Genomic DNA, 26,586 nt, shown 5'->3' with positions numbered 1-26,586 from the left:
GAGGGGAGAGGGAGAAACTAATTAATCGGTCACGAGGTCGCCCAATCCGAGCTCCGTTCGTTGCAAATCAAACTCATTCGTTCCAGCCAACCGGTCCTCTTGCGGGCCTTTTTTTTCCACGGGGAGCAGGAATTTCAACAGCTTTATAGAAACGACAGCAAAAAAAAAAGAAATCATATCAAAATTCGTTATGCCATTTTCAATCGAATAGTGCTGCATTTTTGTTTGTAGTTGAGAGTAAGTTTTAAATTGAAAAGCAACTCCATCCGATTGGAAGCAGCTACAGATAAAAGCATTCCATTTAACCTTCCCCCACCGGACCAACCGACCAACCTCTCTAAATGATTCGTCAAGAAATCGATCTGCGACATTTGCAAGAACAACAGCAACAAGAAAGAAAACAAGAACTCCTATCCCAAACAGTGTTGACAATCGCTGCCTTCTCCCAGAAGGTTTCCCGCAGTGACATCTCATCTGCGCAGAGATCATCTTAGAACGCATGACACGGTGGGACACGTTGGCGTGGGAATGATTTGCATAACCCGTTGTTATGGCGTAAAATTCAACGTGGTACAACGTTGCAGCAGCCGGCAGCGGTTGGGATTCGCTTACAATGTTCCCAAAACCTAACCTTTTCTGACCACCAGGCAGTAGCGGTTGCAGTTGATTGCTCATACGGCCAGTGGCTCGTCCCGAGATGCCCGAGAGTACAATCGTCACTATGCTCTCAAGAAGAGGAGCGAAAAAAACGCACACACACACACACACACACACACACACACACACACACACCACGGGGACAGATTGCATCGATCCAATTTGGTGCGCTTGTTTCACATCACCCAACCCCCCACCCATCACAAAACCATAAACAAAACCTGATGACAATTTGTTCCACCCGGTTGGGTAGCCGCGATGTCCGTAGAAAGCTGCACAAACGCTGCTAACCTCACGCCCAGCAGAAAAGGTCATCCAACACACAGTGGCCGAAAGGGAAAGAAGGCACCAACCGACGGCCAAGCGAGGTGTGTAATGCAATTTGTGCGAGCTGTTTTGCTGCACAATCCATCATTATTTCCTGCCGGGTCATAAATCACAGCCACTACGCTGAGGAAGATGGGCGACACGCTGACCCTGACATGGCCTGCTGCGATTTTGTTTCCCAGCAACCTAGAGTGCCAACCACAGAGTGCACGCGCTCCATTTATTTTGGTTCCTTGGAGGAGAGTACAGTGTGCATCGCCAACTAGACCGTCACCCCATGTATGCGTGTGTGTGTGTGTGTGTTAGTGTATGTGTTGCAAATCTTGAAGGTGTCCGCGCGTGGTACGACTTTAAACTAAATTTCTTAAATAACTTGGGGACACATTCCAGGTTGCAAGGGCTAGCTTTCTTTCCTCCCTCTGCAATGACGGGGAGGGGTGCTGCAATTGCAAACCCGCAGTGCATTACGAGGGCGTCGCCATGGCCGTCTGAAGTCAACGCCAGGCCAGAAGCGCCAGAGAGACACATTCGATCCAATCAACTTCCAAGCGTCATTCGCGCGCCGGGCTCGTGGCTGTTGAAAAGCACACTGCCGAAGTTGATTGAACCGGAGGTGTCTCGGGCGCGCTAAGGTGCAGTTTGGGAGCTGGCGTCCTAATCGTGCTGGCTGCTGGCTCTCCGTATCGAGGAATGTCGACAATTGTGTTTGGCTGCCCGACACGACCACGTACAAAACAACAGCGGTGCAAAAATGAAGCCTGGAGGGAAAGGCGCATAAAGAAAACAAAACAAAGTGCGAGACAAATCCAGAACATTGCAACAAGGCGCACACACACACACACACACACACACAGCCAGCCCACAAAGGAGGGCAAACGCGGAGCGGAGCGTAAAAGGGTTGTCTCGTCATTCGCGCTGTGTCACCTCCGGTCGCGACGCTGTCTTTGCATCGACCGGCAGGGCAGGAGAGAGCTTTTCGCCGCACAGCACCACGGTATATGCCGGAGCAGTCGCAGCGCAATGGCGTATGCAGATTATGATTATTATGATGACGACTGCTATGGCGAGGCGGTGGTATGACGTGGCCGACTCTCGGCATCGTTGCACTGCGAATTCCCGGCCCTATTTTGTATCATCATCAACGCTATGATCATCATCGTCTGACATACACTTTCACACACACACACACACACACATCATGCTATCAGTGTAGTGTTATATCTCCGGTCGTACTGTTATTGCCTATCGTTGCATTTCGCTCTGATACTGAAACGTTCCAAGCGCATCCCTCCTACGGGCGGAAGTGCATGCAAAACACTTGCACACTGCACTGGTGTGTGCATCAGAGCGCATTCATGTGGTTTACTATTTCATACCCTTGAATGCTCGGCAATCAGTGTCAGAATCTGTGTCTGCAAACAGCTTCTTTCTGTCTTCGCTAGCTGCTCCAAAAGTATGTAGTGCTCCTCACCGACAAAGTGCATTCCATTCTCTTTTTAATGTTTCTTCAAAACAGCCTACTTTCGTCTAAACACTCCACCACTCCAGAGGTCAATAACACACTCTGTTCGGTGCGGCAATGCAGAGAGCTAATTGAAGGGGATTTGATTACTGGAACTGGCCTGTTCCCCAAAACCGGGGCACGGGCGCAAGAGCATGCCCCGGCAGTGATGACAACTTCGATCAGCCTCATCATCACATCAGTCCCATCCGGAAACGGTCCGCCCCAGTTTGTGGCTGCAGTCATCGCCGATGACCCGGTGAGTGGGAGTGAGCTCAGTCAATCTAATCTAATTTCTTTGTCTCTGGCACTGCACTGCAGCAGCATAGGCCATTGTTTGTGAGCGTGTGTGTGTGTGTCTTTGGTTTACTGATCCGTACAGACAAGCATGCCCATAGCTTATGGCCTAACGGGAGCAAACTAATTTCCGGGACCGGAGGTTTACGACGCCTCGAATCTTGCATCTCTCGGGATGTTTCGATTGTTTGAACTCGCCCGAAGGAGTCCGTTAGAAGATGAAGAGAGTAAACGGTATTTCTTTTGATTTAAATGGAATTAGAATTGTAAATATTTACTGATTTGATTGTAACCAAAAACCCTGTGAAAGCGTGTGGCAAGTGAGCTAATACCATGTACACCCGTTAGTGTGTACTACGCCATTAAAATCAAACACGTTTCATCACGCTCCCCATACGCGATGAGTGATGCGCGTTTCAGCTTACTTAGAACGATTGATAGCGTCATCTGATGACGCGCGATTGCGTGAATAGTTGATAACGCGTTTCAACCCCAACGCCACACGAGAGAACGCCGATCAATGACCTGACGGTGAGTGCGCTAAGATTAACCACTCTGCGAAGCCATCTACTGCTTCTACAGTTTAGCTCAGGTTCAGTTCTGCAAACGTAACGTATCAATCCCGACCAAACACTAGTTCCAGTGATGGAGCAAAATTAAATTACCTCTCCACACCACTGTTCTCCAGCTCCGATGAAGCATCATAACACAGCGAAAAAGGCCCTCCATGCGACAGCTCCTGTCTGCGTTAATTAAGACAAATTGCCTTCCTGTTCCTCTCGACACCCCCCCGCTTTCACGCCACAACAAGAAAGACAAGACACTCATCAAAACCGTTTGGTTTGATTTAAAAATTAAGCCCCATCGCTCGGTGTCGCATTTTGCAAGCGAAAGTGGGAGGGAAGTGGACAAAACCTCGAAACAGCCACGTCACGTTCGGCTGGCCCGGCTGGCAACAACAAAATCCGCACCACCAAACCACCAACAGCAACATCACTGCCAACACCAAATCACCCCGTTTTACGATATCACAAAACCACCCGCAACCCATTAGATGGGCCCTCGTACCCCTCTAAGGCAAAAGCCCCCCATCATTTGACCCCAATTTCACGCGGAATTCACAACCAATCAAACGAGTAATAACATTATACGCGGTCCACGGTGTATGTGTGTGTTTTCTTGCTGCTTATTTCTTATTTTTGGTTTTGGGCAACCACCAATCGACCGACTGGCGATCGCGGACTGGACGCGGATTGAAGGTCGCCAAGGCAAGGTGAAGGTTGTGCGCAATTTAGATACAAATAAATGTGTGGCTTTTATGTTTCGTCACCTTCGCACCTCTTAGCCGTGGTGGTGCATCGGCTTCAATCGACCGAGTTGGAACACCGTTGGAGAGGGTGATCACGTTCCTCCAGTGGATCGCACTGAAAAATATGTGTGAATGGGACCGGACCATCTTTCGGTTCGAGATTCGGGCGATCGGGCACAGTATGAAGAATCCAGTATTTAGGATAGGCAGGCATTCCCCGACGTTTGTTCGACGAGGCAGGAATGCCCGGATCGTGCCCGGCGAATCGTATAAAACGATTATTATTGCGCATGGTGGTTCACCCGCGAGCCTCATTTGACTAATGAGGCAGATGATTATGATTCGATGAATGCGTGTGTGTTGGGGGTTTATCTCGTTATAATCGTTCCAGCAAAACGTGGGAATGGCTGGGAATGGCTTGCCTTTCTCTTAAAATTCCAGCAAGCGTTCCATCGCCAGCGTACGTGTTGATCACTTTATAGGGGAAGGAATTTACCTGAAAGGTAATTTTGCAATGTGGCAATCTTTTCCATTTTTTTTCCCCAAAAAGGCTTGCCCGCCTGCAGAAGAATGTAAGAGCACGGTGCGTGTAAGAGCAACGCGCCTTTGAGCAAATGAAATATCTTAAATATCCAAAAAACCATCGCTAAACCGTTACCAGACGCACACGGGCAGTGTAATTTATGTGAAGAAATATGTGATAGTGCAATTTCTGCCACAGCGCCAAAGCATGCTACAAACATGCGCAACCATGTCAACTCGCGAAACTGGGTCAATGGGCTCTACCCTGCAGCTTAGCACAAATCCTGTGTGTGTGTGTGAGAAAGAATTTCCCTCCCAGCCCAAAACCCCTCCGCAAAAAAACCGCGCCAACCAACATTATTTTGATTCAATTGACCAACAACCAACACCGGAGCCGGGGGCCGGGGGTGAATGAAATCGCAACCCAAAGCTAGCCGAGATCGATCGAGAGTGGAAGACACAAAAACAAACCGACAGTCGCAAATCTAAACAGACACACACACACACGCTGAGCAGCCCAGCCCAGCAGCTGTGCAGAAGTAGCAGGCACGGGTCGGGGTTCATGTTTATGCAAAAGGGAAGCCGTCGTAGCGGGTCGGGTATGTGTTACAGTGTGCCCGAGGAGAGCCTGCCCAGCCCAGGACGGTCATCGCGGTTGAGCACTGAGCAAAAAGGGCTGTCTGTCTCGCTCGGTCCCCTCTCGGATGGTGGTGCGTAGAGGAAATTCCGTACCATTCGTATCAGGCAGACAACCTCCTTGTCCAGAGGGCTGCCACCAACTCCGGACGACGATTGGCATCCATTTTGGGCATATTAAATTAGTCGCATCGTGAGCGTACTCAAGTTCGACCCTTCGACATACCGATTTGGCCAGCAAAGGTTTGCTATGGCCAATCGGCAAAGCACCTAAATCGAACCAAAAACCTAAACGCTGGGGTCGCCTAAGCTCGATCGAAACACTCCAAAACGGTGTGCTAATCATGGGCATTGCCATTTTGATGCACTTAAAAAGGGGGCGACTTGTGTGTGTGTGTGTGTGTCAGCCCTGACGAATTGGGGTAGCGTTAACCAACTGGTTAGAGAGCAAATCAAATGTTTTGTACGTTGGAAGAGGTAATGAATTTTACAGTTTTTTTGTAAGCAAACGTACTAAAGTTACGAGCAATTACAGCTACTTTTCAAACTGGGGTCCATCTTTAACACAGATTGTCTGTCCCATCTTGAGTGTGTGCATAATTAAGCTGCAAATTACAATCTTCAACGCAATCAGTTTCATATAAACTGGGAAGTAAATGGTACACCGTTTCCGGTGTCGTGTGAGGACTTTGGGCGAGGACCGACCCGAAACAGAACAGGAAAGGGGGGGTGGGGGGCACCCCTCAGCTTTGCTCAATTGAATATTTATACATGTGCGCAGCACAAACAATCACGACCGAAAAGATGCTCACGAGGAAGGCACGAAGACAACGATTGGTCGGGTAGGAGGCTGACAAACTGACGATGAATATTCAAATTTGTAGCAAACGCTTTGTATCGTACGCCACCCCGCGTCTGGAATGGGGCTGTAATGCCTGACGTTTACCAGGGATATTAATTTGAAGAAATTGAAAGTGTTCAGCACCTGGGGGACATGGAAAAGGTGAAAAGAAGGCCCATTCATTATCGCGTTTGTCGGTGCTGCTGTTTGATGGGTCGTTTTTATCAATGAATTAACAACCAATACGGGAAGTAAGACTATGAACGTGTTAATGAAGGTTAATTACGAGGAAAGTAGCCTTTTAAATAACTTTATATACAAGCAAACATGAGAGAATCTGTGTTAAGTTAATCTATAAACAGTGCAAAGGCATATCTCGATAGGTTCGAAGAGCCCTTCTCGCTAGACGGAAGACACTCAACCATCCATTCAAGCGACGGCGGCATCAACACATCGATCTTCGAGTATTTTCTAAAAGAGTATTCTTTTCCGAGGACGAAAAATCTGGAAGAGGAAGGGGAGTAAAAAATGAACCTCTCGAATCGTCATATTCTAGAGGCTGAAATAAACTAAAAAGAAAGAAAAAATGAAGCTAGAAATAGGCGAGGAACCTCATCTGAGACAATTCAACAAAAAATGGTCCTATCCCACAGCACCGTTCAAGAGAAGCTTTTTCATGCTTTTATCCTTTCTCGAGAAGATTCCTGGCAGTATCCGTGCGGTCTATTTTCGTATGAAAAAAGAAAAATCACGGTGGAGTTTTATTTTCACTCGCTTCTTTTACCATCCACAAGCTTAAATCACGATGAAGGATAATGGGAGCTCTTCAACCGAGAAAACCCAAAGCTATCTATTCACTAAATGAACTTCGACGCTGCAAGTCTTCAGCCTTAACGTTCGTTTTTTTCGTCTTCTCTATAATCCTCCAAGATTGGTGCCTTCTCTCGGCACTATAATTTTGCTCTTTCTTTCATTCAGGATTGCCTTCCCTTGTTCATTCTGCACCGAGGGTTCTCTTCCATTTTGCTCCTTCCAAGAGGGCAAGGCTTGGGTTTTGCATAGCGAACGAGCAGTACCATCCTGCCCGAAAGCATCACACGACTTGCAGGCCAAAGGATGGGTGTACCGGTCCAATCGATGCAAGATGCAAAGAGGACCCCCCACCAGAAGAGGAGCGTCACAACCAATCGATGCAACACAACCAACCGAGCAGAAAGCAAGTTCACTTTTCGTTTGTATCATTGTACCGTGCAATATGATTTGATGGCACTGTTCAACCGTAAACTCGTCCTTGAAACGTCAAAACAAACCACCATATCCCCATAAACATTCAACCCCGCGTGTCTGTGTGTGTGTGGCGCCGACTGTAGTGTATGTAATCTTATTATTTAAATTTAAATATATCGATTTCTGGCCGCACGCAGCCCCAGTCCTCGAGTACAGCCCGAAGCCATTCTGCCGCTGTTTGCGCTGGTGGCCAACTGCAGCGAAAACACGATGGCACGAATCGAAGGGAAAACTAATAAAACACAACGAAAAAGGAAAAAAAACACACACACACAAGCGAAGAAGAGGCGAGGACTCGTGACGGGAACTTCCGTACCTGTCGTAGAAGAACGCGTCGTAAGGTGATGTAGAGTAGTAGCAGTAGCGAAACAACACTGAACCAACAGCCCGTGTCCCGTACGGTCGGGGTCGGTCGAAGCCTGGTCGCCTCGGCCACCCGCTGTCCATTTCGGTGCGAGCCACTATTTGTTCTAGCGTGACAGCTTTCGATACCCTTTCGACGGTTTCCGGGGATTATTTGTGTTATTTTCCAGCTCGATGAGTTTTTATGGGAGAAAATCAAATCCGAACGTTGGCGCACCAGCGCACGCCGCCATGGGACGTGTACGTGTGCTGTTCGAGAGGTTTGGTAGAGCTTCTAGAACTGCAGGAATCGATGCACGATAAAAATAGACAATTTGTTTGCCTTTTTTTTCTCTCTTTGGAAGACAATTATTGAGACGTGCACATTACGAACTGCGTGATAAAAGTCCTAACAGTAGGCTAGAGAAAATACCATTTTATACAAATATCTTACTTTTCATTTGAACAATAAAAAGGAAATAACTTGGACTGTTTGGACTGGACTTGGACAAGTTGTGTATGTCTACCAATGTACTAACTAGTGGAAACAATTCCGATGCTGGAATCGATTCTCATTCCCGAACCGATTCCGGCGTTGGCTCCGGGATCGATTCCGCAATCAAAATCGGCTCCGGAATCGGAATCGACCTGCGAATTACACTTTGCACAGGTAATGGATTCATAATTGATTTCCTAATTGGATTTAGCGGCGGAATGAGAATCCGTTGTTGAATTCAAATAAGAAATTTCGAAAGCAAAATCAGTCTGGGAATCTCTATGAGAATGGATATTTTACGAGTAAATTTTGATTCTTTCTTCTTCTTTGGCTCAAAAACCGTTGTCGGTCAAGGGCTTGGCTCTGTACCACTTGTGGGCTTGGCTATCAGTGACTTATTGATATTCCCCCATAGCAGAATAGTCAGTACTACGTATGGCGGCACGGTCCATTTGGGGCTTGAACCCATGACGGGCATGTTGTTAAGTCGTACGAGTTGACGACTGTACCACGAGACCGTTTTATTTTGATTCTTTGCAGCTATCAATACAATACAATCTACAATGATGCTACATTGGATCCAAACGTTTATTCTTATGGAGATGCCGAAACCGATTCTGATTTCGGAGCCCATTCCGATTCCGAAGCCGATTTCGATTCCGGGACCGATTCTGATTCCGAACCCGATTTCGATTCCGGAAACGATTACGATTATGAAGCCGATTCCGATTCAGGAATCGATTCCGGAAACCGATTCTGGACCTACTGTCCGGAATCGATTCCGACGAAAACTTCATTTCTCCCATCACTAGTGCTGACAGTATGTTTACCCAATCGTTTCATTCCACCAGATTCTCATACGCGCCTAACACTGTCCCCTCCCTCCTCCCCCCCCCCCCTCTTTTGCTCCCTTCTACACCGTGTCAAATCCGATATCGGAACCGTGCATCCAGCGTAGCGAGGTTCAGCGAAACGGAATCGACTCGTTATTCGCCTCTGCCGCTGAGAAAACTATACCGAGCGTGGTTCGGCGCGCTGCATCCGTAGCACGACTGTGCGGTGTGTGTGTGTGTCCATAAAATCAGCTCAATCGGCCGTTAAAAACTATCAAACTCGATCGCGGGCATCACACGAGCGTTCAAACGCTGGACGACCATATTTTATCCATATTTGTCCCGCACGGTGCGTTCGCGGTTGTGACACATGCAGGACGGGTTTGTTTTTTTTTTAAGAGCAGAAGCGACGATCAAACCAAAGCAACAAGGTTGGAGAAGCTAGTTGGGGCGAAAGACTGTTACTAAATAACCACTTGATAGATGTAGTGTTTTATTATTTAGTTTTTTTTATGAATTGGATCTTATCGTGTCTAATTCTTCCCACTCGAACGAAAAAAAAAACCCCTATAACAAGTTACAGCTCAAAAACTTTCCTTCCCACAGAGTAACCTCAATTCTTTCTCCCATTTTCCCATATTGCCTACGGGCCACAATCCCAGTGTCACGGTGGGAAGCTTGAACGCACCAAAATCGAAAAAAACAACGAAACGAAACAAACTGGGCCACTTCCTTCCCCAAACAAAGCACAAAGACGCAACCGTTTAACGATCGCATCTTGCCCGGCTTAATGATGAACACAACAAATGCAATGAAACTGTGGCTCTGGAGAGGGCTCATAGAAAACAAAACCCCCAAACCGGTGAGCGGCGATCCGACCAAGCCAAGATGCAGCCGAGCCACACAGCAATGGAAACGCACGCAAAAACCCCGCCATCACCGTCGTGTGTCCATCTGGTTTCACTGGTTGCGGGAAGAAAGGGGGGCAAGGTGAGATCGAAGCAAAAAGGGAACGCAGTGAGCGAGTGAGAAAGAGCGGAGAAGGAAAACACAACACAACATTGCTTCGCCCCCGAGAAATAACCCCCGGGGTGTACACAGCGATTCCCAGAGCTTTGTCTGCCTTTCCGCCTCCGTGTTCCGCACCTTCGCCAGGTGTGTTTACGGGCTCGCGTGTATGTGTGTGTTTGTGCGTCTCTGGCAAACGCCAAACTCTAGCGCCCAAGTGTCTGGGGTTTTTGAGCGCAGTATAAAGCATCGGACTCTGTCCCAGCTTGCGTGCGCTTTCTTCGCGACGAACGCATCTCCCAACCCAACAACTTTCCGATCGAAGCGCGCAGGGAAAATTGCATTAAATTTTCCTACGCTTGGGGCCGCGTTGTTTTGTTCCACCCGTTACGCTGGTGTGGTTTTTATCTCGTTTATTTCTGGTTCTGGTTTGGAAGCTACGCTTGGCACCGTTTGCTGGTGGTGCCCCGCGTTTTGCTTTCTTCTGTTACTACTTCCTGCTGCTGGTAGCCGGTGGAAGCTTTTTCTGTTTCAAATTTTACTTTTATACGGTTTTTTTTAATTTTCTGTCTTTCTGTTCTGTCTTTGCTTACCCAATACAATAATCTTCATCGACCAATGCTTCCTTTTCAGTAGATTAAGATTTCAGTTGAAATAATTATCATTTTTTTTAGACTTCCATACTATTTTTTGTTCTTTTTTTTTGCAATTTTGTATGTTCAACCTTCATTGGATCACTTTTTTCTTGCTTCTTTTGCAACTATTTATCATTTTATATCGGTCATAGTTTCTACTTTTCCATTCGAGAAATAGTATTTGACACTTTTATTACAAACTGCCCGTGTTGTCTTTTCTCACCAATTTGTCAAACAAACACAAGTCAGTCAAAGCCACAGGGGTAGCGCCGCATTGCACGTAGTACAAGCTAAGCCCGTTGCACTCGTTTGTTTCACAGCACTTCATTCGACTGTACACCTTTTTGTTTTCGCCCTTTTGAGCATCATTACACGCTGCATTGCAAATTGCATTGCAGACATGCCCTGCCGAAAGCGATTCGTACTTGCACGCTATGCAACAGACAAGAGCGTTTTTTATGACATTTCCATATGCCTTACCCACCTTTACCTTAGCGTGGCAATGCTCTTCTGTCTTCATTTTTTTGCAGGTAGAAATTTTTGCCGTGCTGCCCGGTTTTTTATCTACTTTACCCGCATCAATTACTGCAAACATTATGCTTGCTTCCTTTTCTGCTTAACATGTTAACATTATTTTTGTAGCTCATCTATCGAATCGCCCTTTTTCTTAAGTTTGTTTCTTAGATACTGCATGTTATAGCAGAAAAGAATGACAATGCAACACCGTAACATAGTCCGGAAGTAGCCGAAAATAGACTTACGACTTACGTTCTACCTAAAATATTTGAAATGCACCTTCTCCATGATCGATAGCAAAGCAAATCTCTTTACGGTACGCCAATCGCAGAGCTGATTTCCCATCGTGTGTTGGGTTTCGCCACTTGCCCACAGCTCCCCAACACACACACCCCTTTGGGGATGCTCAGCAGTGCGATAAGCCACATGAAGAAATGGAAACTGCAAAGCCTACCATCGAAGAAAGGGAAATAGACACGACCAGGCCCGCCAGCAACTAATTGCAGTGACATAACTTCTCGCAGTAAATGTCTTTGCGTCCCTTTGCGTAAGCTTCTTGTGAAGAGAGTGGAGAGGAGAGAGAGAGTGACAGAGAGAGAGAAAGAGAGAACACAAAAAGGCTTACAATTTTATCGAAGACTGTACCAAACGATCAGAATCGTGACACCGGCACAGGTAGAACGTAATTTATGCGCACGTAACGTACCAGATGCATCGAACACATTTGCTGTCCCTTTTGTTTGCTTAGCAGTGTGTAGATAATTACATAAATAAAATAAAAGATACAAAAAAAACAAACCCATCTCACAACCTGCCGTTCGATGTCAGAGTTCAGCAACAAGTCGTTGGATCGTGCCGTAAAGGATGGATGGAGCTACATTGCACTCAACGCGCTTACACGTGCACGTCGTAAAAGTGCAGCAGGTAACAATTAAGCCTCTCGAAAACAAATTGATTGCAGTTGATTACAGTTTGAGCAGTTAAACTAGTAACATCATCAAAGCCAATCCTTTTCTTTGTGATAAACACCGCCCCGAACCCGAAATTAATCACACTATTGCCCAGTTGATTTTTGTACCGAAATTTACGATCGCCTTAAGTGCTGGGCTGGGGGGGGAGGTGTTACGTTCGCTAAGGTGCAATACTGTGCAATACACCCCAAAAATGCTGCATTTGTGACCGAACAATGTGTGTGCGTATTTGGCAAATTGCAACGACGATGACGGAGGCCTCTCTAGTGGAGAGCGGTGGTGGTGGTGGTCGGCGCAAGTGGTTTTATTTTCTTGCAGCACACACTTGTGCGCGGCTGCACTGTTTTGTTTTGCCTTTTTTTTACCTGCCTTTTGCGCCTCCAGCGCGCAACTGTGCAATGGCTCGCCGGCCAGCCGCAATGGCAACAGCTGCACCAGCAGTTTTATTTCACGGTTGAGTGAAGGGCTCAATTGACGGGCGCAAGTTGATAAGTTGCCGGAAGACATGGGGACGGGTTTTTGGGGTGTATGATTGGTAGAACAGAAAGTTGAGTGTGATTTACATGCCATGCCGTAGAAGGAATAGTTAGAAGCGTTTGAAATGCGAGTTAATCTTTGAAGAAGAAGAAACAAACACAAAAGAAAAGACATTTGACGCATTAACAGCTTTAAAAAACGGGGAAAACACACACACACATACAAGAGAACATAGATAATGATATGCAAAACGCTTCACAGATACTTGTCGTTCCGTTCGTAATCGTTTGCAGGCTCACACACCCCTTTGCCGGAGCCGAAAAGGGTTTCTGTAAAAAGGGCGAGGCTCTTATAAGGCAGGTCCTTACGCGAGCGAGCGGAATGTGCTTCGCTGCTGCTGCCTGTACGTGCCTGTAAGGTGAGAGAAGCAGGACAAGGCGGAGGCAGGGTGGGCTGAAAGAACACACGCATCTATTGTTACACCGAAAGGTAAAACTCGTTCGCTGCTGACGCTGAGCAGTGGATCGCAACCGCATGCCGTAGCGCTCTTGTTCGCGCTGTTGCCCCGGCAACAGCCTTATACAGATGGCGATGCGCGTCCTTAATAAACGCCTTCGTCTTGCTATGAAGTAGAACGGTTTTACAAATCGTCGAATCACACAAAAAAAAAACCGGGAAAACGAACGATACAGAAAATGGATATAGAATCGCTCAGCGGCTGGATGTGGAAAATGGGACATTTGACACAATGGCAGTACGAAGTAGAAAACAAAAAAAACGAAACATTTCTGTTCTATTTTACCAATTTACCGTGCAATGTACGGCAATGGGAATGGAAATGGTTGCTCCCCTTTGGTCCCCATTCGGCGCCGTCTCTTCCGCACAGGCATAGCGTGAAACAATTGAGCCTTTACATTGAAGGCTCTACTTCCAGTTTTGTGTAAAACCAGCTTCAAACTTACATTTTTTTTGTTTCCGTTTCCTCAGCAGCTCTCTCGGTGTCGTTTCGGCTTATGTCAATCGCTGCTCCCCAACTTGCTCCTCTGTTCGGAGAACGAGGTGTGGGTGGTGGGGTTTGGGTGGGAATGCCTTTTCTTATTCCGTTTTTTATTTGTTTTGCGCTGCCGCGGCTCTGCTCGTACAATTTCACGGAGGAAAATTCTTCAATTGCGAACGCTTTTCACTACGACCGATTTACCACCGTGTGCGAACAACACAAACACACACACACACACACACACACACACACACACACACACACACACACACAGGACCCGTTTTCCGTTTCCCACGTGCTTTTCATTTTCCTGTACGGCTCACTCGCTCGCTCTTTTTCTCTCTTTTTCACACTCGCCAGCACTTCACAGATGGTTTCGACCCCAATGGATTTTACTTCTTAGCACGGTACCCTGCCGCCCGAAGAGAGCGACCCAATTTTACATCCCGTTTTTCTTTTTTTAACACACACACACAATTGGGAGCGCAGCCGACCCGCTTGCCGTAATCCATTCCACAAACGCGACACTAACTAAAAGCACACAGCAGCCGCATACACACAACACGCGAGAACCACACACTTGGCTAAAGCGCGCATCAAAATCAATAGACACCACGAAGGATACAGGGCGCGCACACACACACACACACCCGCGGTCACTCGCAAGGATACACGGCAAGGCCCGAAACCGGCATATGCTTCCCTATCCCGATTTAACCGAATGCGCCACTGCTTACGCAAGCACTTGCTCACACACGCAACGCACACTGCAGGTCGGAGGGGAGAAGAGTGGTTAGACTTTTCCTAATATTTTCGCTTCATTTTCCCTTGCGTACGGGTTTAGTGTAGTACAGGTAGAGCGCACCCGCGCGCAAACCCCGCACCGAAAAATTACGCCAACGACAAATAAATTCCGATTCACACGCAGCTGAGCAGCAGTGACAGCTTCTCACTGGTGGTGAGAAGCGATGAGAAGTGAACGGCGAGCATGAGACGCTGCTGGCGAGAAAGCTTTGCCTCGTTCAGGCTGGCGAAGCGATTGGGAAAGCGAGAGCGAGAGCGATAATGAGACAGTGAGAGAGCTTCACTGACATTTGTGCTTCGCACACATTGCTTTTGCCTTTTCCCAGCGCACTGACTGGCACACTCTTCACGTCGTTGCCTACGTACACACACACACAAACAAACGCAGCGCAACCACCCGCAATCGAGAGATACACACGTACGTTTCACCTGCCCTTACCTCACACACTGGCATGCACTAGCGAGCACGCACGGAAGCACGAGCTTTCAACGCACACACACACACACACAACAACAGCAAGAACAACAACAACAGGAGACGAAACTCTGGGTCGATCTTTACACGCGCACATTGGCTAAGGTAGCACCGTTTTTTTTTTGTTTGGCTGCAAGATTCAGTACCACCGTGCATCAGGATCGATCGGAACGCGTTTTCAGCTGCCAGCAATCGATGCAAATTCCGATGGACCCAAAACAACGACACACAACACCGAAACGCGAACCGCGTGCAACGGAACTTCGGAAGCGAATGAGCCTGACGGGTGAGAGTGAGAGCGCGCGTTTGCTCTTTCCCCATTTGACACGCACGGCAAACGGAGCGCGCGCTCGCACTCTCTCACGCTCTCCTGTACTCGCGCGCGCGGCACACGCACGAACTGACAGCAAAAAAGGGCCGTTCTCTCTCGCACGTCAGATGATTGCCATTAGAAAAACAAAAAAAAAACAGGTCAGGTGCAGTGCAGACTGTTGCTGCCAGCTTCAACAGTTTTATTCAGTTTAATTTTGAGCGTTTTATTTATGTTTTTTTTTCTTCAAAACGTACATTCGATTTGATTGCATTACAAAATCGATAAAAAGATATTCTGATCTTTCAACAGTATTTTCAAAAATATTATCCCCACATCTTTGAGCTTGTCCTACTGTTAATTACCTGTTCCCAAAGCAATAAACCATTTGGCTATTTAAAATATATTTGAAGTGAAATGTTGGGAGAGCGAAACACACTTTCGGAAAACCTCAAACAACTCAATTCAATTATTTTTCAGTTCTCCGAAGTAGTCCAGGAAAGGTCTACGAACATCTTCTTCTGTCTTCTGTACGGTCTTCTTCTACTTGGCGTAACGTCCTCCGCAATTATGCCGGTCTATATACAGGCCTTCGAGGCTTATTCAGTACCACGCAGCCGTCAGGACTTCGACCCATTCTAGACTTTAACCCATGACGAGCATGTTGTTACAATGCACTGTTACACAGAATTGTTCAAAATTTGCAAGATGTTTTTCAACAGCTGTCATTAATTGTCATTCATAGCTGTACTGTTAAAAAAATTTATACAATTGTTGAATAATGACGTTCACATTAGAAGCTGACCCGGAAAACAGTGTAAGTCGAACAAACTGACGACTGCATCACGGGACCGCCCCCAGAACAGAATTGTCTGCTACCTTTTAAATGACAGTTATCTTTTATCAACTTATTACAGAAACTGGTGCTCGTCATTGACCGAGATGCACGAATTCCCTTGCACCTGCAAACAATCCTCTTCTTGACATTACGACTTCATTATCATAACATCAGTTACGTCTTAAAACTAATATGAATTTTAAAACAGATGTAAAGTACTTGAAAACAACAACAAAATTCAAACGGAGCAAATCAATCGAAAATTAAACTCCATACAAGCGCTGTTCTGTCCATTATGACCAGTGCTGTGTTTTGATTGATCGCTACTACTGCGGGAACGCAAGGCAGAAGTTAAAGGGGAGCTTTAAAGATATATTGAATTAATGGCCCATTCCCCAAAGTATTAAGAACACATCACACCAGACAAATCTACTTTCCAAAGCACAGTGCGAGCTTTTTATGGTATTTTTAATCTCAAGAAATTTTCAACCACAGCCCCTTCGTTACGCTGTCGTCCCAGACAGAAAGGACATAAAATGGTCGTAAACAGTTACGGCGTGCTCTCCTTATGACCTCATAATGCCAACGACGCCAAGATAACGTTTAGTTTATGCTGGCCATGGTTTTTCATCCTTCATTCTTTTTCTCAATTTAAGTAATTGAAAGCGCGAACGCAAGAAACTAGTCATTTACTATTTTTCACGATACGCTTTTTTAGCTATTGAGAATTTGCCAACTGAATTATCTTGAGTGATGAAAAATTTTACAAGGAAAATTCCATCAAAAGATGAAACATTCCTTTCTTTGCTCTGTCGCAAGATGATTCCTTCGTGCTCTGTTTTTCAGAGAAAAAAAGTTAATCTCTCGCACTGTACAGGAAAAAAAGGAGAATATTTATTTCATCCCCATAGCCGAGTGTAAAAGTGGTCTCATGTTATAGAACACGCCATCGAGGTTGTGATTTCAAGCCACAAAACTACAAACGAAAAACACGAATATGGATAGATCCATTCAAGCGTTATGAGCGCTTTCAGAATGAGGAAAAATCAGAACACACACAAAATACATCAAGGAACAAAAAAGCACAAAAAGAGAAAAGCAAACTTCGCTAGTAATGAGATTCATTTATCAGCGGAAAATCAAAGTAATCACCCGGGTGTTCCGTTGAACTGTTCTGTGCTGTTTGTCGCCATGAGCGGAAAATTACGAGCAACAAAAACGAATGCAATGATGAAGCGTAACAAGGGATCTCTTCTGCTTTGCTGTTTTGTCTCCAAGAAAGTACTACCATTGACAAACACGACAAACAAACCAGATATCTTACCAGACGCGACACATTACCAACCGTTGCTGTTGCTGCTGTTGCTGCTGCTGCCTGGGTCTTGGGTGGAAAATTTCACTGCCTCCGACTGTTGTAGCCATGTGCATGCAACTTGTATGTAAGTGGGTATGTGCACAAGTGTAAAGAAGCGAATAAATGAAATGGCAAATATTTAGAGCTCGTTTCGGTTGATTAATATTGGCGCTCTGCCAGCCATGGTTGGAAAGGGAACACTTTACCCGTAAGAACCTCTCAACGCTAACCCAAACGCTCATCCATTTCCAGCGAAACCGTTGTGCCGTTCTTCAGTTCGCTTCAGTTAACCGTATCCTGATGCTACGTCCTGTCCTGTCATTGTCAGAGCAGAACCATCCTGGGATAAGTCTTGGCAGGGAGCTGATTCTGTAAACTAGGATCAGATATGACGTTGATGAGTCAAGCAGGGCTCGCACAACACACGGCAGGAAAGTATATAGCATGTGGTGAAAAATCTTTTCTGACGTTGTATCAAGCAAGCTGATTAATATTGACAAATCGAAGCTGATGGTGTTGATTTTCCAGGTAGATCAAACACAACAGGTGATGCACGAATGGTAATATTGAAGCTTTTTTTTATAGCACATATGACCTACTAAAGGGAGACATATGCACTGATCTGTAAGAAAGCTAACAAATCAGATAGATTTTTTCATGAAATGTTGTGAATCTTACCGAATACATTTGACTATGCCCGGCAAGAAAATAAAATATCTGCTACGCATCTTGTGATTGGATGATCTGCAAAGACAAACACGCACCCAGCATCCACATAGAGGAAGCTTGTGCTAAAATGTGTTTCACTTAATGCGTTGAAAAATGTACAAATTATTCGGCTTTGACACCAAAAAGGTTAAAGTTGTTATAATAAAACGTCAAAAGCTATTAAGTAAATGAGTAAATAAGGGTAGGATAGGACGGAACGTCTCGTAAAGACGGTTAGACCGTATCTTTGGCTCATTTTCTGATAGTTGGACTCCTTCACAGTCTCTAGAATTTGAAAAAGTGGGAATACATGTTTTCTTTTAGTTTCGATTTAAAATTAAATAAACATATTTTTTTATTTTTATAATAATTATCCTGAAAGAACGGTCTAAAATTAAAATTCATGGTACTACAATCCACATTAGCATTTCGTTCTCTGAGCCATGGAAGGACACCTTATCCCGGGTGTACTCGGACGCTTCGGTTTTATCCAGTCCAGTCCATGTTCTTGTGGTCTACTATAATGTGCAATAACTATAACTGTAATGTAGGTCGAAAATTTCAAAAAAAATCAATTTTAACAACTGAAGTAATATACGTTGATGATAATGATACTTTTTAGAATGGGGTTGTTTAATCAAATGTGTAAACAATTGACAAAATTGTTAAAAAGTTTTGAAAATGATGGTTTTTAATAGGATATATCGATTACTTCCATCCTCAGATAACCCATACATTCACATTATAGTTATATACAGGTATATACAATGCAGTATGCAAAGCAGAAGATGTAGAATGAATTATACATTTTTTATAAGAATCCTTTTGAGACAAGACCAGGGCCCGCTGTAAAGGCCCGCTCACCTAGCCCGAGGTTTAACTGAACTGATAAAGAAATTAATTTTTATTTAATTTCAAATTCAATTATCGACCATGCGAGAACCTTACGAAATTATTAGGGGAAAAACACAACCTCCACCACCAATTAATAAGAACAGCAGTAAAGCAGCTTTTACCTTGCATCTAAGTTCTTGTTTTTCAATCGGAAAGTGGTCTCCCTTAGATATCCGGGTCACGTACCATTCGGTCACAAGATCTGCCCTGCAAACCACAGCTACGGTGTGCAGGAAAATGTTCCAGCTCCTCTATTTCTCCGAGCTTCAAGAAATGTCCCAGAATCAGACGCGACCGAGAAAGAAAAATTGTCATCATCTGAGCTGGCGATTTCTTCCTGCTGGGACAAAGCTGGACCAATCATCTCCAATTGCATGCTCCAGCCCACTTGTAATGCAGAGCGCAATCACACAGACACACAAACACCCAAGGAGCCCGTTGCATTTCCCGTGGGACACTCCCAGATACCTTATACACACACACCGACAGGATAGAACACCCAAATGAGCTTGAAATTGAAAAGTAATTGTACCCTAATCGATTCCATTTGCAATAGTACGGTGAAGCAGCCAGCGTCTTGCTGGACGTTGCTGGAAAGCGCAAAGCGAACACACCAGAGCAAAACTCCCAATGGATGTGGGACCATCTGGGTGGAAAGTGAGCAGCTTCCTGCGCTTCCAAATGAGCAGTTGCGAAAGCGTTGAAAAATTATCGTAATTGAAAATATTGAGCATAGTAAAACCAATTGCGAGCGCGTAGCAAATAATCGATCGGTGAGACCTCCACCGGAACGGAGCGAAGTGGACAAAGGACAATTAAATGTACACGGACTGTGTGCTGGTGGTTCTGTTTGTTGATGCAACCGATCCGTTTAAAGTTGTTCAATGGTAACAGAAATTGGGAGCTTCGGTCGATCCGGCTGTTAAAAATATTCTTTCGTTTCTTACTTAATTGAATATTTACTCCCAAAAACCCACACCCTACCGAGACTTTCACCGTGGTTGCGAAATCAATTTTGCAAAACACCACTTATTGCTTTTACTGTATCCTCAGTTGCTCTATCCTACCCTTGAGCTGTGCTGCTCGCTGCTATAAAACCACATCAATTTCACCACTCTGTCCACTGCCGGCGGGCGTCGTCTCGCTGAGTTAACTGACCTCAGCAAACGCGTCGTGTAAAGTGCGCTCCCCGGAGGGCTCATTTTCTAACATGAATCCCCCCAGGAGGACGAATCACACACACACACACACACACACAGCCAAAAGTTCGGGCGGGCCGGACACTTTGGCACATCACACACGCGGCTTCGACCATGAAACCATGATGTATCGCGATGCATCCTGCTGCGCCATTTTCGGTTTCGGTGACGCTATGGTCTGCCACCGTGCTCACACTGTGCAGGTGTCGACGCTCCTGTCATGGCCACCCGTTGGATTTCGGTCCCTTCACTTCTCTCTCTCTCTAGCACTCTCTCTACCTCTCTCTACCTCTTCACCCTGTTAGTGGCTTCCATTAGTCACAATGATTTATTGAAATGTTATAGATAAATAAGCGTATGCGTTCAGGACACCCAACGCGCGTGCGGATGACCCAACGGTGCAGTAGCAGCAGCAGCAGCAGCGACAAAAAACCCGCCGGAAGGGATTGCATTCGCCAACCGAAAGCCAGCCGGACCGGGTGGCTATTACCCACATCCCCATACGTCCCCGGTATTCCTGGGAGTAAGCCCCGAGCTGGCTATTGTGTCTGAATATACCAATGGTTTCTCCCATTTTCTCGTTGATGTCTGTTTCGTTTCCGGAATGGGATGAGTATGAGGAGAGCTACACCAACGTGGCGAGATACTTCAGCATTCTAATAGGCATTAGGTAAGCTAAACGAGATCTGTATACAGCATAGGGCTAAGTCAGGGACATGTTTTTAGGTCCAATAAAGCAAAAGAAAAAAAAAAGACACACCAGTTCTCCCTCAACCATAACCGAAACCTGTTCATCCTGAACAAATTTTCCAAACTTCGTTCGAGCGTTCATAAATGAATCCCCCTCCTGGTGTGGCAGAGCCGGATGAGGGACGCCTGGATGAGCACGAACAAGCTGCTTGTATGTGCTTAATTCCCCAGGTTAGATGTTATGGACAAATTAAAACCCAACCCTGACGTTGGGGAAGCGGGCGTTTCAAAGGCGGGTGCAACATGCAAAGTGAATAAGATATAGCGTCCCATGGCGCTTGCTGTTGGGAGAGCAAATGCTGGACGAGCGCTAAATGTCCTCCCTTGTTGGGAGGGGAGGACTGTTCTTTTTTTTTCACTGTAAAACTGGGGAAACGATAAAAAGAAAAACAAATCCACCGTAACCGGGTGAATATGAAATGGAAGGCGACCACCAGTGCCAGCCAATGTAGAACCGATGGAGAATGAAGAACAGAAATGACAGGCAAATTTATTGCCAAGACACGTTACGATCGATTTTGCTGGCACGATGGGCCATGGGAGTACTACCAGGAATGGTGACGAGTTTTGGAGAGCTTTTGCGTGGCGTGGTTTACACAGAGCCACTGCACGGGCGAGAAGAGTCGATTGAAAACAAGTCCATGGATTTAGAGCACTTAAGCACTTTGCTAGGGGCCGAAATGTGTAAAAGAATGTGTGTTGTTCTAGGCGGGCTCTCCCTTTCTGACCCCTTCCATTGGCACTAGAAAGCTTCAAAGCCTCCATCGAATGGTAACATCCCAACCGGTCACACTTTACTCCCTAAACATCAACCCCCTCCAGTTGACATGTGATGCCTATTCAGCTGAACGAACGCAGTACGCAGTAATCGCTTCAGGCTCTTAAACGATCGATAAAGTGTTGTTATTTGAGCAGCTGCAACATACAATAATGAATATTTCAGTTTTTGAAGTTACTAAATAGATTTACAAGCCAACCGGTGTGCCTAAAGCTTCGAACAATGTAAGCTGCTTGCTCGCTTTGTTTACGGACATTGCTATGTTTGTTGCACATTCCCCTCCTTCTTGCCATACACCCAGTGAAATGGGTGCCACCAATTAGCCTCCGATGAGGCGTTAGCGTTTGGCAGGTGTATAAAGCACCATCGTTCGCACCCGAGTTCACTTACAAAAGCTTCGTACGCCACAACCGTATGCCGTGACCGAACTGGTTAATTGAACAGCGCCATGAGTGCCCTTTGGCCGCAAACAACGAATGGCCCGCACGAAAGTGGCAAACGGGTGGCGTGTAAAATTTAATTAACATTCGGCTGCAAGGTTTGCTGTTTGTTTTCTGCGTAATTAAATTGAAAAACGCAATTTTGCACAGAGGGTGTGTGTTTATTATGCAAGCAATATTGATGTAAAATTACATACAGCAACATTCGAAACACAATGCTCGAGAAAGGATGAAAGATTAATGTTTACCCTTCTCATTCTGATGATTCGGCTGAAGCTATACCATTCTGATTGTTGGCTGAAGCTGTATCAATTTTCAGCACACAATTTCTACTCTGAATCGTTTGCGAAAATTCCAATGTTCCACCTCGTGTCACGCTTCATAAGCGAACAAATCCACAACGCTTTATGTAACAATCAAAACTAATGATGTAATTCCACACATGCAAGGATAACTATCCATCCAATCCACACTAGTGGTGGGTAAAGTTGACAAAAATCAGGTGTCGACTTCGATCCGAATCCGAATATTTCGGAATCGATTCCAACAGGAAAAATACTGGGCAAACCTGCATTATCCGCAGCCGTTTGGAATCGTCTGGAGCCGTCCGGAGTCGTCTGAAGTTGTCCGGGTTCTGTCAGAGTCGTAAGGATGTCGACTGAAATCGGCCTTTGAAGCAAGTACTATACTGTATACGAAGTGCACGCGTAAGGCGATAGAGAAAAAACACAACGAAATGAAATGCTCCCAACAACTTTGAGCGACTCTGGCCGACTTCGGCCAACTCCGGCCGACTCCGACCGACTTTGGACCACTCCGACCGACTTCGACTTCGGGCGGAACTAGTAGTTCCTATTTTTCCGGATTCGGAATCGAAGGCGTGGATGCGTTCCTGAGAGCCCACCACTAATCCACACCACGCAACTAACCCACGCTTGCCATTGCTAATAGATGATTAATGGTTGAGTTTGCTCTTGATTTTCAGCTTCCCCGCGTGCATGGTGTGCGACAAAACGTGCCTTATCATGCGGCTGCTGATGCGACCAACATGTAATCGATAATGGATTTGTTACGCATCGATGCCAACGGTGCGCTGGGTTCCCCATTATTACGCAAAACGCCACCCACATTTATTCAATATAATAATAGTGCCACTGTGACGGGCCACAATTTAGTGCAACCTCACCTTTTCAAATCCTATTTGGTTTATCCTGTGTGTGTGTGTGAGGGTGTGTGTTTTGGGGGCGTTATAAAATCGCACCACTCAACCGGACGGGTACGATGCTACACAGCTGCTTAGCTACCCTTAGCCCTAAAAAGCGAAATTATGATAAGCAAATCCTTTCTTGTGCCTTCAATCCTTAGAATCCAGCGAAAAGTGTTTCTTGTATTTGTTCGGGGTGTTTTTTTCCGGGAATAAAAGGGACAATTGGGTTTTGTCCACTAAAGGTGGGATTTGTTGTCCCCACCACCCCCCCCCCTCCTCCCCTTCGTGGAGCTAAAATGGTCCCAATACATTATTTCACCCACCCAATGCTGACCAGCGGCAAGAACCATCCACTACGGACACTATCCCTTGTTTCGATAGGGTAGTATTTATACAATTTATTTCTTTCTAGATAAAGTTTCAATTTAAAAGCAATCCCCAGACCACTCCCCTAGTCCCCACTTTCTTCCAGGGTCGTCCACTCAGGGTCGTGGAAAAGCGGGGAAACAAAAAAAAATGGGAAGAAAACGCTTCCCGCACGCCGTCAAACAGATGACGGGATCAAAGTGTTTCCGGGGTCACTGATTTTTTTTTACGATGTTAATTGATATTGATAGGAAAAGAAAACGGGAGGGAAATTCCATCCATTTTCCCTCAGACAGCAGCCTAAACAGACCCAATTTTTTAAACGAAACGGTGACTGATTTTACGGCTCTAACACCACTCATGGTCGCGGCAAAAGGGAGGCAGAGCGAAACAAAAGCAGATAGAGAAAAGGGTTCCCTAATTTCCACTTTCCCTATAATGATATGCCCAAGAAAATGGGTGGCAGAATGGCATCATGAGAAGAGCTGAGCAGTGGGTATGATATTGAAGATAAGAGGGAAGTGATTGAAAATAGAAATAGTAAAGGAAGTAAAAGAGAGATAAAGTTAACTGCCAAGTATCGATATGGTGGTGGGAATGTGTTCATCAAAATAATTCAAAATTATGTACAACATTCGGAAATTCTGGAAATAATTGAGAATACATAATCCAATTGGAATAAAAACCTCTCGTTGGATGAGCGTTTGGTAAACAATTTCACATTTGATTAGGCAGGACTTATCACTATGGGCAATGGAACTACTTGACTGTTTTTTGCAGCATTTATTTCCCCAAAAATGGTGTCCGATACTGCCGAAATCAATCGAACTCCCATATTGGACAAAGCACACACAAAAAAAGGTTTGTTTTATATCTGAGGTCAATTTCGCCAAGAAAATATAATCATTTAGACAAACGATTATGGATACCTTTCCATTAAACCTTCCTATCCTAAGCTGTTGTGCGTTTTTTTCCTTCGCGACTGGTGAGCAAACGGTCAATTTGTGAAGAGGATACTTCACCATTACCTTTACCCAAGGAATAATGTCTTACTCATCCCAAAAAGGGGTAAAGGGTTTTCATTGACGTTATCTAATAAGGGCGTTCTTTATGGGATCGGTTTTGGAAATTTTTGAGCATAATTATTCTGAAGGAGGCTTAACAGCGGGCGAACCTGTTTGTGCAATCCACTGAAAACAATCATTATCCATTGAGCTGTTTTGATGAAAATTAATATTGATGATGGTAGATGGAAGAAATATCGCACCGAACCCTGTTTGACTGTTGTCTTCCATCAATCAATATTATGAGTATGATGTGCAGTTTTACTCCTTTCTGGGAGCGAACCTTTTTGTTCAATGCTCATAACAATAAATAAAACCGAAACCATTCCAACGGTTGTTCGAGCACGATCCATTCGCCACTGCACTGTGATATGCATTATTTTGCCGAAAGATAACGATGGAAATGTTTGCAAATGTGTGGCATAAATTTTACATCCTCGTGTGCATTTCTTCCACCGAGAACGATCAAACAAACCCCTGCCAACCCCTTCAAATATGATTGCTCACCTTTTATTTTCCACCCTAAAATATGTGTCAGATTTTTCTTTCCCCTTCCCTCGCAAAATTGTTGTGCCCCCCACCCAATTCAAGGCGAAACTGTTGCCTCTTGTGGGTAATAAAATTCCGAAATCAAAAGACGCTGAAAACGGACAGAACCGGGCCACCGGCCCGAGAGAATGGTTTGAGCAGATTGGTGGTGGTGGTGATGGTGGTGGTGGTGGTGGTGGTGAAGGTGGTGGTATTGCTACTACGGCCTTCCCCAGTTTTTTTCATGCTTGATTTCCCGTCCATCCCGTACCGACCTACCGGCAGCTATACCGGTGTGCTCGTGTGATAGCACTTTGCTAAATTATTCATTAACAACAGACATCACGGCAAATGCGCGCAGGGTAAGCATTTCACCTGCACGGGCCAAGGACGGGCACGTGCAGCCCGCGAGCCAGGAAAGGTTACTAAAGACCAAAGTGCCTAAAGTGGCCGTGCCCGACGACAATCAGCGCGCGTTGTGCGTTCGCATTTTTCCACCTTTGAAATGGTAATAACAATCACGAGCCCAATCACATGAAGAAGAAAGGGGATGCTGCTGCTGCTGCTGCTGCGGATTGCGCTTTGCTTTCGTGGAAGGAACAGTCAGCGATAAACTTGGTAAGGCGTAACGTTAGAAAAAAGATGTGGGGGAAATGGTGGAAAAGAAAAGGCAAGACAGCGATGAATACGAAAGTGTTGTGGCTCCGGGTAAAAGGATACGGTGCGCGAAACGTCGGCCACCGTGAACGATGTTGTCCACGTGCTTGCAACATTAACCAACACTTGGGAAGGACCACTGTGTCACCGTTTTGTTGTTCTTTCCCTATGCTACAGGCTGCTGCACAACACAGTAGGCTATGAATACTCTTTTATATTACACGCATACACGTTTGATGCTAAAAAGGGGGGGACAATGGATGGAAACGCATAGGGGCCTCAGCGCTAGCGAATGGCATTAAATTTATGTATTTTTCATCAAGACAGATATGGAGTGATAATGATGAATACGCTCAATTATGATAAAAGCACGGCGGCAGCAGCAACACCACCCGTCCTACGAATAGAAAGAAGTGCTGCCCTGTTTAGTGTGCTGCAGCACATAAATATTCCGCCACCGGCTACAGTCGGTCTCAAATGTTGCGTCCTCTTGTGCGCTGTTATTGCTTTGCTTCTGTTGCGTAGTGTTTTGTGGTGGATTTTATTCTTCTTTCAATTACTT

At 45.6% G+C, this 26,586-nt stretch overlaps 1 protein-coding gene across 9 annotated transcripts in view; it reads right to left on the bottom strand.

The window, feature by feature from the left end:
- Window positions 1–15,213, bottom strand: part of LOC121590377 (uncharacterized protein CG43867) — a 178,143-nt gene extending 162,930 nt beyond the window's left edge. For all 9 annotated transcript variants that reach the window (XM_041909999.1, XM_041910005.1, XM_041910002.1 and 6 more), the window contains exon 1: window positions 13,618–15,213. The gene's annotated coding sequence lies outside the window, so the exon portion shown is untranslated. The remainder of the gene's footprint in view (window positions 1–13,617) is intronic.
- Window positions 15,214–26,586: the final 11,373 nt, after the last annotated feature.

This window comes from Anopheles merus, chromosome 2R (genome assembly GCF_017562075.2).
Source record: "Anopheles merus strain MAF chromosome 2R, AmerM5.1, whole genome shotgun sequence".
Lineage (NCBI taxonomy): Eukaryota > Metazoa > Arthropoda > Insecta > Diptera > Culicidae > Anopheles > Anopheles merus.
Note: the sequence above shows the minus strand (reverse complement) of the source record. Positions and strands in the feature narration are given on the sequence as shown.